Consider the following 12934-nt stretch of genomic DNA (forward strand, 5'->3'; position numbering starts at 1 on the left):
CTTTAAAGTTTATTATGTTTGTAATAAAAATGATAATATCAATATTTTATAAATATATAAACATAGTTAATATAGTAAAAATTTTTCAAAGTTAAAATTGAAAAGAAAATTGATTAATTTTAAGTTTCGTTGTATAATATTTTATATATTTCATAATATGATTTAAAACACCTATATTTTTAGCACTGTGCTTTGCAATTTCATTAATGAAATTCTTAAATGATAAATTTTAAAAGTCTTATAGAGAAAATATTGCAAATAAAAGTTGCAAGTTTTTGCAACCCTGAATATGACTATATTTTTATTTAAATATGTCATATATAATTTACATTTTATAACAAGATTATTGTAATTAATTTGACTATTTCAATATTCAAAAAAAATTAAATTACACTAAAGAAAAAAAGAAAAATAAACACAGTTTTTTCTGTACTTCATTAAGTTTGCAATAAAAATGATAATATATTAGTAATTTTTAAAAATAATAAAAAACTGATTGCTTTTAAGTATTGTTATAAACAATATTTTATATGTTCACAGTTTAGTTTAAAACACTTGTATTCTTAGTAATATGTTTTGCAATTTTATTGATGAAATTAAAAACGAACGTATAACTAATTATTAACTTGCGTAGAAATAAATATTGTAATGTGTCGCTATACTCCTTTATCACAAAACGTAAACAGAAATATATTTTTCATGTAATTTATGTTGTAATATTTTTTTCGGTAGAGAGATGTAATCGTGAAGATTTATTTATGATAAATTGCAAGTGAGATAAGAAGGGATGATAACATCCCGCCGGAAACGAACTTCCGTGTCTAATAGCAATGATATTCCGCGCGCAACACCGTCCTCCGATTTCACACGTCGAAGAAGGGTTCACGAAGATCTCCCCTGGCGTCGGTTACTCCAAAGTTAAAGGGAGAAAACGAGGCAAACCCCAGAACGTTCGACGGCACGAGCGAACGTCCGAGGAAGAGAGCAGAGTCCTCCCTTTTATTTCAATCCTCCGTCGTCACGCTGCACACGCGAATCCGAGCACATCCGGAAGACAGGGAGAGAGACAGTCGAGCAGAGAGAGAGAGAGAGAGAGAGAGAGAGAGAGAGAGAGAGAGAGAGAGAGAGAGAGCGGGCGAGAGATACGAGTGGATCGTCTCTGCAAACGCGCCCCAAACGGGTTGGCCTGAGTGGTTTCCCGTGTTCGGTGTCGCGCACACACGACGACGGCCGGTCGACGCGGTACACAGTCGGCGGAGTTACGTATTTCATGCGCACCCGGTAGAAGCGGAGGCAAAGGAGAACGAGTCCTCGAGACTCGTCCTCGCGCGGAAGAACTACGCCACGCAAAGGGTACAAGCTGCACGTCGGTGCCGTCGGTGGTCGAGTATTTTCGCGCTGCGAAGGCAGAATGCGAATGTTCGTCTCCTCGCTCGAACCGGCGCCGCGGCGTCGTCGCCAGCGCGTTGGTCGAAACTCACGAGTCTCTACCGAGGGTTTTCCTTATGGGCTTGTTACGCACGCGTCTCTTACGCGTTATCTGGACGGACGAGTGCCTCTCGACGAACTTCGACGTATTTCGACATTATAAATTCGCCACGCGAATATACGCTGTATGTACACGCGAGGTCGTTTAAAGTTGTTAGATACCCGCGTTCAGAATATTTACAAAGCTCTCGCGTCATCGTAATTATAATTATTTTCGTATTTTATTTGATAGCACGGAGGCAAATAAGATAATGGAATAATAAATAAACACTAACGTGGGAAGGAAAAACGTATTTATTTCATTCACTATTTGCAGGGTTGGGGTTAATATATTTTTTAAATTTAATTAAATTAAAGTAAAGTTAAGGTTACAATTTAAGTTCAAGTTAAGTCAAATGAAATAAAAGTTGACTTATAAAATCAATTTAATTACGTTAAAAGTTATATTAACTAAAAACTATAAACTAGTAGTCAAAAGTTATGTTAAAATTAAACAAACTCAAATTAAATTAAAAGTTAATTTTGAAAAACATTACTCGTAATAAATTAAAAATTTCTAAGTTTTCAAAGTTAGGTTTAAGACAATTTGGATCATCAAAAAAATGTATATTTTATTTGTAAATTAAATTTATATGAAATAGCAAAAAAATATTGTTTTTTTATGTAGACATATATTTTTATTTATAATTATTTTTTTTTACATAAATACATTTTTAACTTAGCAAACAAAGTAATTTAAATGGTTTGAACAGTTTCAAAAATAATTAAAAGTTAAAAATTAAATTATTTAAAATTATTTAACAACAAAAGATCAAAAATTCCAAAAATTATGAAACTTTGTCAACACATAGAGTATGTATATTCTGTCATGTAATAAACAATTTTTTTTGCTGTCCAAATTTACTTTAAAGGGGTAAATTCAATCTCTAAAGATAATCTCATTTTTTGTTTTAATTATTTATCAGCAAAAGGAGAAAAAATAAAATTTTAGAAAAAAAATTGATTTCCTTTAATAAGATTTATCGATTAAAAAACTTATCAATTGTTTAAAAGATTATTTCAAACAATTAATGCTTTCCTTACATATATTGTATATTTTTTTTACAATTGATAAATCTCCTAATCGATAAATCTCCTGTTAAAATAAATAAATTTTCTCTCTAAAATTTTTTTATCTCATTTTGCTGCCAAATAATAAAATAAAAATAAAAAAATGGATTAATCTTATTTACCTATTTTCATGAAAATATCAAAATATTGAAAACACATTGCTTTGCTTTTTATATATTTTTTATAATTTTTTAAATAATTAACAAGTTTTCAAATCAATATTAATAAATCTTGTTAAAAAAAATAAACTTTTTTCTCTAAAATTTTGTTCTATCTCCTTTTGTTAATAAATAATAAAATAAAAAAGAAAAAATGGACTAAACGTTAGAGGTAGATTTTATCCCTTCAGGGTAAATTCGAGCAGCAAAAAAAATCGTTTATTACATGTCAGAATATCTTCTACGTGCTGCCAAAGTTTCATAATTTTTTGGAATTTCCGAGTTAGAGATTTTTCCTTGTAAGTTAAATTAAAAATTATTAATTTATTAACTTTTTAACTTTACTATCTGACTTTCCATTTTTTAACTAGTTAGTCATGTAACGTTCAACCAGAATGTTGATCTCGATCAAAAAATCTCTCGCGAATTTGCGACGGATGAATATCGAGATGATCGAGATGCGAGGTTCGATACATCTCGAATACGCACATCACTTTCGATCAGAAAAATCGTGCGTACGAGACAGAAAAGCAAGGGGAGAGGGGAAGGGGGATTGTAATGCGAGTCTACTACGTCATCCAATTTTGACTATTTATTATATTAGGTTAGATTGCTTAAACAAATCAATAGATTTCACGAAAACATCAAATAATCACAAGCGAAACAAATGGGCAATTAATTAAATAAAAATAATAAGAGAGGATTATTTACCTGGAGGCCCATCGTTATCTTGTCGGTCGCTGTTTCAATATTCACATTCACTTGCGCGAATCTTACGCCCGTCTTACGCGGAGCAGCTTCACATCGCGTCGGATTACTCGCCGAACTTCTAGAAATGTGTAGAACGTCATCGATCTCGATCGAAAAATTCCAGCGCACTTTCAATCACACGCGAATACCCGACGAATAAGTGCCACGACTGCCTCGAGACGATCGTATGAGGTTCGGCTCGGCACGACACCTCCGGATACGTACAACGCCATCTCTGATCGGAAAAATCCCGCGTATGAGACAGAAAAGCGAGGGAGGAGAGGAGGGCAGGGGGCGCGACCGGTCTGTCAACTAACACTAATATATTAGGTTAGATTGCTAATTATCATTTCGGGCGATTAATCGGCGCAACCAACAGCCGACGGCACTCTGCACGGCACTGCCGACGGACAATCGCGTACGCACCGTACATTTCGAACGAGAGAACAACGCGACACACATTCCCGACGTCTCTATCGCGTCGCACGGCACCGTAGAATCTGAAGCAAACTGAAATCTAACGCGGAGCAAGTTCACGTCGCGTCGGTTCACTCGCCGAACCTCATAGAAGCTTTTAGAACGTCGTAGATTTCGATCAAAAATTGTAACGCACTTTCAATCACACGCGAATACCCGACGGATGAATGTTTGGAGACGAGGCTCGGTACGACACCTCGAATACATACATCACCTTCAATCGGAAAATTCCGCGTACAAGACGGTCGGCGAAAGACGGAAGGAAGGGGGGGGGGGGATAAGTAGTGCGACCGAACCTACAACGTCACCCAATCCTCTTCTATTAGGTTTGCTAATTATCATTTCGCGCGATTAATCGGCGCAACCAACATCCGACGGCAACCTGCACGGCACTCCCGACGGACAATCGCGTACGCACCGTACATTTTGGACGAGAGAACAACGCGACACACATTCCCGACGTCTCTATCGCGTCGCGCGGCATCGTAGAGTCTGAAGTAAACTGAAATCTAACGCGGAGCAACTTCACGTCGTGCCGGATCGCTCGCCGAACCTCATAGAAGCTTTTAGAACGTCGTAGATTTCGATCGAAAATTGTAACGCACTCTCAATCACACGCGAATACCCGACGGATGAATGCCTCCAGACAATCGTACGAGACTCTGTACGACACCTCGGACACGCACAACATCACTTTCAATCGGAAAAATCCCGCGTGCGAGACGGAACGGCGAGGGGGAATCGTAGCGCGAGCGAGTCGCCTGCTGCGTCACAAGTCCAACCACGAATTGCGACGTAAGGAAGTGAACCGAAAGCGCGATTGTCCCGCGAAGGATTGATAACTCACTTCGCACATAAATTATAGATACAGCGGGCGACGCCGGCCGGTGCGTCGTAGACGGCCGGTTGAAGACGCGGAGTCACGCGTTACGCAGCAGCCGAGTGACGGAGAGTGGGAGTGGGGGGGATGCGCACACAGGCAGCGCGCACGCACACGCCGCGACGTAGTCACACATATACGTGCGCCGTCCGTGCTCGCGACGTTCTCCCTTTGACCCTCGTCGTTCGCTCGTGTGTACGTACTGCGTCTTCAATCGCGAGACACTATTTACGATTGTGTTGCTCCTACACGGGTCGCGTAATGTTTGCTAGAATCTTGGAGAGTTTAATATCAATTGCGTCTTACCTAGCTCGGCTCATTTCTGTGCTAGCACGCCGTAATAACGCGTTACTTTTTCGACGTTGTGTTTACAACCTCACTTCGATTTCGCGAATCGTTACCTCACTTCGGTAAATTTACTACGGCACGGTACTGTTTCGATACGATTTTATATAAATCAAAAAATATTTTTATATTTTCCATGAACTTCATATATATTCGCGAAGTATTTTTTTCTACATTTTATATATTCGAAATATTATTTTGACATGCTAAAGGGGCTTCGCGCGCGCTCACACGAGAAACGTGGAATTAATGCAACACGCATTACACGTAAAAAATTTTAATCATACCCGTAAGACCATAAGCATATCGATCAATCACAGTCAAGCTTTCTAAAACCACAGTTTTGATTGTGATTGATCGATTTGCTTAAGCACGCATCAGAATATGCATTAGAGAGCGAGGCTCGCAAATCGGAGGTTAGAATTTGATCAATTAGATTTAATTTCATTGTAATCCGTTTCGTTCTGATTGAATTTTAATCTCTAATTTCCAAGTTTTAATCTCCAATATGTAATCGGATTACAACTCACTGTTACAATTTTTTACGCATATTGCGAGCTATTTAATTACTATATTAACGAAAATAGAGTCAAAAATAGAGTAAAAAGAATTAGTTGTACACGAAATACTCAGAATAATAGAAAGAAAGGTACCTTCAACTACATTAATCAAATCTGTCCTACATAACTACCGCAATATATTCTTATATAAAAATTTTATCTTTTCTATAGCTTGAAAAGCTCAAGAAAAAAAATTGGATCTGACCACTCAGACGTTAAAATTTTTTACGTGTACTACAAGCTGTTTAATTATTATATTAATGAAAAATAAAGTAAAAAATATAATAAAAAGAGAAGTGCTTTACAATGTTGGAATTTTGCTCGATATTCAAAGATAGATTACGTACAGCATTGAAGGTAGTTCCGAGCACGGGACAAATATGTATTACAAATTGTTGACAAGGTGAAAGAAAAGAAAATATGTTTTCAAAAAATACTAACTAAAACAATAATTCATATCACCAATTTGGCGTCAAGTGAGGCGTGCGTGTTGGATGGAAGAGCGAGGGAAGAACACATGGAGATATATCGCATCATAGGTACATTCCTGGATACGTTCTGAATTTACGCATCAAACACATAGAGTATTATCTTGGTCTTGTTTAATGTTCGATGAACAACAAAGACAATTATGCTCTATGCGATTGATGTTCAATTCAGAACAGACTCCTGTCTTCGCTCCGTGACGAATTTCAAAGCGCTTCCGATATTCTGATCTTCGGAATCGCTCCGTATCAATTAACGCGATGTAATTAACTCTTACGATATCATGTACGAAACGGTATCGCATCTCTACCATCCTGGGTATCTCGAATCTGTTTATTTTTTCACCGATTTAAAATAGTGAAAAAATCTTTAAAAATTCACGAACTTTCAGTTTTCTAGAACAAATGCTGAAATTTTACTTTATAAAATAAAATGTATATAATTTAATAATACCATTTAATAATCGAACTTCGAGAAATGTGTACGAATAAAAATCGATCAGACTCAAAATATCCAGGATGTAGAGAAAGAGTTAACTTTCAACTACACTGTTCAAATCTGACTTACACAACTACTGCCATAGTTTTTTATATGAAAAATTTTATTTCTTCTATAGTTTTAAAAGCTTTGAAAAAACCGGAACTTTTCAATTTTTCTGCGAATTTTCTTGGTTGTAGGTGAAGTTTTTTAATAAATTTTTGAAAAATTTACCTACAACCAAGAAAATTCGTGAGAAAATTGTAAAACTCTAGTTTTTCTGAGCTTTTAAAACTACAGTTTCTTCTGTAATCACAAGTTATGTCTGCTTAAGATTATCAAATTTTTTTTATCTTTTATATTCTTGCTTATACTTATATGAGAATATGCTTCGGAGTTTGGTACTAATTTTTTTCTGTGTAGAGTAACAGTTAAAAAAAAATTATTTTACACATTAATAATCAATAAAACGTACATTTGTACCCCAAATTTTAATTAGAGTTTTAACTAAAATAAAATTTAAAAAGTTGATGTTTTCTTGGTCTAATGTAACAATCAAACGTTCTAAAACATAATCATTTATGTAACAAATATAACAAAATAAAATGCAAAACTCTAAGTAACAAAAATAAAGATTTTTTTAAATTTTCGACAATGTTAACTCTAAGATATATATTTTTTTAATAAATAGTGATCTTAAACTACAATTCAACCAGTTCCAATTAAGAAAAATATTTGCGTAATTGTGACAATGAGGTAAGTTTGTATCCTGCCAGTGTAATTGAAGGATAGCCTTTTATGATCAAAAAATTTCGATTTCGATTTTTCAATACCATCGTCGAAGTAATTCCCAGTAACTAAAACGCAATCGCAAAATATTCTGGCGAAATATTCCCGTTTAGCTTTAATTCTCGCCTCGTAATTGGAGTCTAAACTTTTCGCGGATTCGGGAACACTTTTCCATTAACTCGACGAAAGTTTTCACAATTAGCGTGCGAATCCCGTTGCACCAGACATGTAACCAGACGCTTCTGCTGTTCGTTAAATGGCAAACGAATTTTGCACGAATTTCCGTCATGCAAAAAGATGATGCGTACAATGCAATCGGATGGAAACGTGCAATATTGCGTTACAATTGCTATCGAAACGTTGGGCAATCGCGATATCATCGTTAGCATCGTTCCAAGTTTCAGTAAATCGCAACTACGATATATTCTCGGTGTATCGAATTGCTTTAATTTGCTTTAATGTGTTCCGCAGTTAGAAACTAACAATAAGATCCAAACGCGTTTTCGGTCTCGAGTACATGACAAATTGAGTTTAATCGCGTTCTCGAAACAATTCAAACCCGTTACAGTCGAAGGGAAGTGTTCTGAGAAACTTGGCGAGTACTTGTCAAGCTTGTAAGCGGCTCGCATCTCCGGCGACGTGTGAACATCTCCAAACATTTTCCCGCGCTCTCTACTCGCGAGACGGTAACTGCCGCGAATATCTGAGAAACGGGAGCACCGAGTAAAATATTATTGCTAAAACGACGTATAGTGTTCCGATTACATAGTAAGCAAATTTTAGATATAATGGAATTAATGTGTCATCGAACGAAAAAATAATAGCGATCAAAATTAATAGATGCTTTGTCCTGAATATCGCAAAGTATTTGGTTGAATTGCATAGGAATTATAACGCAATTTAAGAGGTTATATATACTTTCTCAATTAAAAAAAAAAATAAATTTTTTTATCTTAAATTATTTTTTAGTGTTTAAAATATACGAAAAAGTAAAAAGTTGCCCAAAAACATATAAAATATTTATATGAATTTTCTTTAAATTTTAAACGCGTTTCACAGAAACTATGTTTCTTAAAAATTATTAAAAAAAAATTATTATCAAATCAAAACAATCACATATAAGCTTTTGCTCACACAAAGAAAAATTTGAAAATTTATTTAGAAAGATAATAAATAAATTTGATATCTACAAAAAGCACACGTTTTATTACTTGTTAGTATGTAAAAAAAATAATTTTTTTAACTGTTTATAAATTGTTAAAGTTATTATACTAACACAGAAAAAAATTATTAAATTAACAATCACATTCTCACATATAAGCAAAAATATAAAATCTTAAAAAATCTTGATAATCTTAGACATAACTTGTTTACATAAAGAAACAAAATTCTTCAATTAAAAAACAAACTTTTTTATACAAAGAAGTTATATCTATTTAAAATTATTAAATTCTTTCAAGATTTTATTTTTCTGCTTATATTTGAGAATATGATTGCTGATTTTATACTAATTTTTTTTCTGAGTTAGCGATAACTTTAACAATTTATAAACATTTAAAAAATCACATTTTTTTTCTATTAATAATTAATAAAATACGTCCTTTTTGTAGATATTCAATTTATTAATTATCCTCTAAAAAATGCGCAAAAATCAGTAATTTCTCAGCATCGAGATGGTATGTAATTCCTTAATGTGATTCGAAGAAAGATCTAGCAATCATTGCAATATCCGACGAAGGATAACAATTAATATTTCATCGATTCCCGCGTCAGCGAACGCGTCACTATGAAGTTTGCCACGAACGCCGCGTGAACTACGTCACAGTATAGTCAGACGCCTTCAGCTCATCGCCGGACAGCAACGCTCGCGCCCGCGCTCGTGAATTTCGGAGGCGCCGAGAAAAACCGTCGAGCGGGATTGCATCGAAAGCATGATTTAATGGAAAAGTATCGGACTGTCGTCGTGATTACGCCGAAGGTGAGTGATTTCGCGTAGGGCAACGATCGATATTCCATCGATTCGCGGATCAGTGAACGCGTCGCCGCGAAGCTTGCGACGAGCGTTCTTGGCGTGCGAATCCCGGTGCGATACATACGCCTCCTGCCTCTCGTCGAACAGCGAACGGTTGCGTCGCGTGCGCGAGCTTCACGAGTGTCGAGAGAAAGTATCGGGCGATCAATATTCCATCGATTTTCGGATCAGCGAGCGCGTCGCCATAAAGCTTGTGACGTAAGCGTCCTTGGCGTGTGAACCCCGTACGCAACCCAGACGTCTCCCCCCCCCCCCGCGGCTCCCGCTTCTCGCCGAACAGCATGAACAAGACGGTCGCGTCGCGCACGCGAATTTCACGAGTGCTGAGAAAATGTATCGTAAAAGCATCGCATCACGGCTGCATCGCGTTTTGACACAGTGCCGCTGCCGCGCGCGACAGTGAACGTTGGACGAAAACACGGCTCTTCCGCGAGAGACACGTACCGCCATATTTCGGAGCGCGTTTAGTCGCGTCGTTCGCTTATGGCGTCCCTCCCGCGTCCCACGTCCCGCATACTTTCGATATTCTTGAGTAAAATCGCGATCGCGTTCATCGCGCGTCTCTGCCAATTCGAATTTTGCGGGTGGACGCGCGTGCTGATTCGACTGCCGTTATCGTCGATCGCCGGCGTTTGTCATTCATGTCGTTTCGGAACGTCGGACGGCTTTGTTTCGCCTATGAAAACGAAGTGACGTGCAAAGTGCCAGATTTCCCTGCGGTGGATCCGGAGTGACGCGACGCAGCCGTCGAGTCGAGGAACGCATCGGATGCAGCCAAAGATGTGCGCGACGGCGGTACATCGATCGGTGAGTAAATCAATATATGTATCGTGCATTTGTATTTTATTCGCCAAGTGATTTGATTCGTAATTGCGTTGCACTCAAAAAATTGTTTTACTGCTGTAGGTAGATTTCTAGGTGTCACAACAAAAATTAATTGCTCCATTTTGTACCTGCTAAAATATCGTTTGTCACATGTAGAATTTATAGCACTAATATATTAGCAATTCTTCTAAAAAATTTAGATCTTGTTGCCAATTTTACAATGAGAAAAAATTGTTTTTAATAAAAAAGAATACGTTTTCTTAAAACCATATTCTTTGATGCAAACATTAGTTCTGTTTAAGTAAAAGCATTTACTTTTAAGTAAATAAATATTTTACATAATTTTGTATTTTTATATTTAAATAATAATTTTACAAATAAGCTAATAATATTATTATACTTAATTAAATTGTTTTCTTGGATTAAAAAATTAGATTATTTTAAATATAAAAATAATTTAACAATAAATACTTTTTAAAACTGTAAAAAAATTGTTTTATTAAAAATTATTTTTTTAATTTTATTTACATAAATATTTTAATCAAGAAATTTTTAACATGAAAATTATATAAAATTTTTTCTTCTAAAATATTTTTTTCTTATTGTGTACTTTATTGTATAGTCCAATTTTGTAAAAAGTACAGTTCTTAACATAAATAGGCGCCACAAAAAAATTTTCTTTCTAAATTTTCCAAGCATTTGAGACATAAATTCTCTCTGTTATTTAGATTGGTTAAATACGAAACATATGCGATACCACAATATTTATTAATTATTTATCCATTTTAATTTTTTTTTGCAACCAAACAATTTGTGGCTGTACTTGCAAGACCATTTTTTTTGAGTGCACGCTTATTTATTCTCGAATTATGGAAATGCGAAGGTCGTTGAAAAATACCGAGGGGCATTTCCTTTTGAGAATATTCTTCTGATACAAAAATATTCGCCTGATTTATTTCCAACTCTAATTACGCAACGCACCCGCTTCAAAAGCTTGTTCGAGAAAAGATCTTTTGAACAGAACGCCACCTTTTCCAGAGCGGAATGGCTTTAAGCCAGCTGGCTTTTATGTAAACAAGAATTTGCTTGTAAGGGTGGTTTGGATATCATTTCCTTGATTACATTCGTAATTCATAAATCTGTTGGATATAATTTTACTGGCTGAATTAACTGTAGAACATTCCTCGATAGGCACATTGTGCGAGTATTGCACAATAATTATATGCAGGAATTTTCGAAATAAAATTTCTAAATAATACAATATTTGTTAAAAATTAGACAAATTCTTTGATAGAAAAAATATTTTACACAAATTTAAGAAATGTTACAAAAATTTACACGACAATGCTAGAATTGGAATAGTTTTCTAAATTTTTGTAAATTTTTGTATTTCTATTTGCGATTCTTACAAATTTCTCGGTAAAACTTTGTCAAACTATAATAAATTACAATATTCTACACATTTTCAAGTAGCTTACTCTAGCAAAAAAATTTCTGTGAGTAATCACAAAGTTCTAATAAAAATAGAAATTATTTTTTTGTAAAAATATTTATTTTCTTAGTTATATGTATTTTACTAAAATTAACAAGTGTTCCAATTCTAGCATTTTGGCATAAAATTTTGTACAATTTTTTTTGTTAGAGTTTAAGTTTAAAGTATAAATATTTTACAATTATTAAACAATTTCTTTCTAAATCTAATATCGCAATATACCAAAAGATGAATCGACATATCGTCATAATTTTGTTAAAATACTATTTTGAACAATATTTTACAAAAGATCAGTACTTCTACGTCTGTTTTTGCAGATATACCTGTATGATTGTAAATTATACTTTTTATGCAAGATTTCGTCATATAATTTAATAAATGTTGTTCTATCGGGGAAATGATAAGCATGTAAAGCGAGCGATATATTCGAGCACACGTTCCACTTCCAAACGGATTGCATTATCGCAATTATTCACAGCCGCGTGAATTATTCGCAATTTCCATGATAATCAAATTGAGGAATTATTTAATTCACGAAATGGACGTAAAGAATTTAAGGGAAGAACGAATTTTGCGGGTTGAAAAGATGAGATAAGAGCGTTGTCCTCCTTTTTTTTCGCCGTAGCCGGTGCAACATTCTGATGACAATTGCACGTCCAATAACTAAGTTTAACGGCAAACTCTCCGACGAATTATGCGAGAAACTCAATTTAACGTGGCGTCGCGTCGTCGACGCCATCAATGCATTACGGCGCGATGCATTCGCTTTCTCGACAAACTCTCATTCTTTCTCCTGTGTTTCCTCCATCTCTCTACGCATCTTCGTCGTGTTTTCTGTCGAACCGATTCGACCTCGTGTTCGGCCGTCGAAAGACAAGGGAAGATCGGGGGATGCGCGAACGCACACCACGATGGCGAGAGATTGCGTAAAAGGGTGGCTGACGAGGGGAGGAAAGAGGCGGCGGCAGGGAGGACATCTCTTCGCGAGTTGCAGTGCATCTTTCTCTGATTTCCCGTGGGACGCCGCCTTCGCCACGCTTATCCACCGCGAAGCCGCCGGGATAT

General features: G+C 35.7%; 1 protein-coding gene across 3 annotated transcripts in view; it reads right to left on the reverse strand.

Annotated features, from left to right (window-relative positions):
* The window catches only part of LOC105195223 (protein Fe65 homolog), a 164513-nt gene that overhangs the window by 134835 nt on the left and 16744 nt on the right, over positions 1–12934 (reverse strand). Inside the window, exons 1-2 of one of the 3 annotated variants that reach the window (XM_026130984.2) lie at positions 4589–4877; positions 3468–3585 (exon numbers count right to left, since the gene is read on the reverse strand). The exons of 1 other annotated variant lie outside the window; for it this stretch is intronic. The gene's annotated coding sequence lies outside the window, so the exon portion shown is untranslated. Of the gene's footprint in view, positions 1–3467; positions 4878–12934 lie in introns of those variants that run through there. One more of the 3 variants, XM_011160558.3, reaches the window with a different exon arrangement.

Source organism: Solenopsis invicta, chromosome 5 (assembly GCF_016802725.1).
Source record: "Solenopsis invicta isolate M01_SB chromosome 5, UNIL_Sinv_3.0, whole genome shotgun sequence".
Classification (NCBI taxonomy): Eukaryota; Metazoa; Arthropoda; class Insecta; order Hymenoptera; family Formicidae; genus Solenopsis; species Solenopsis invicta.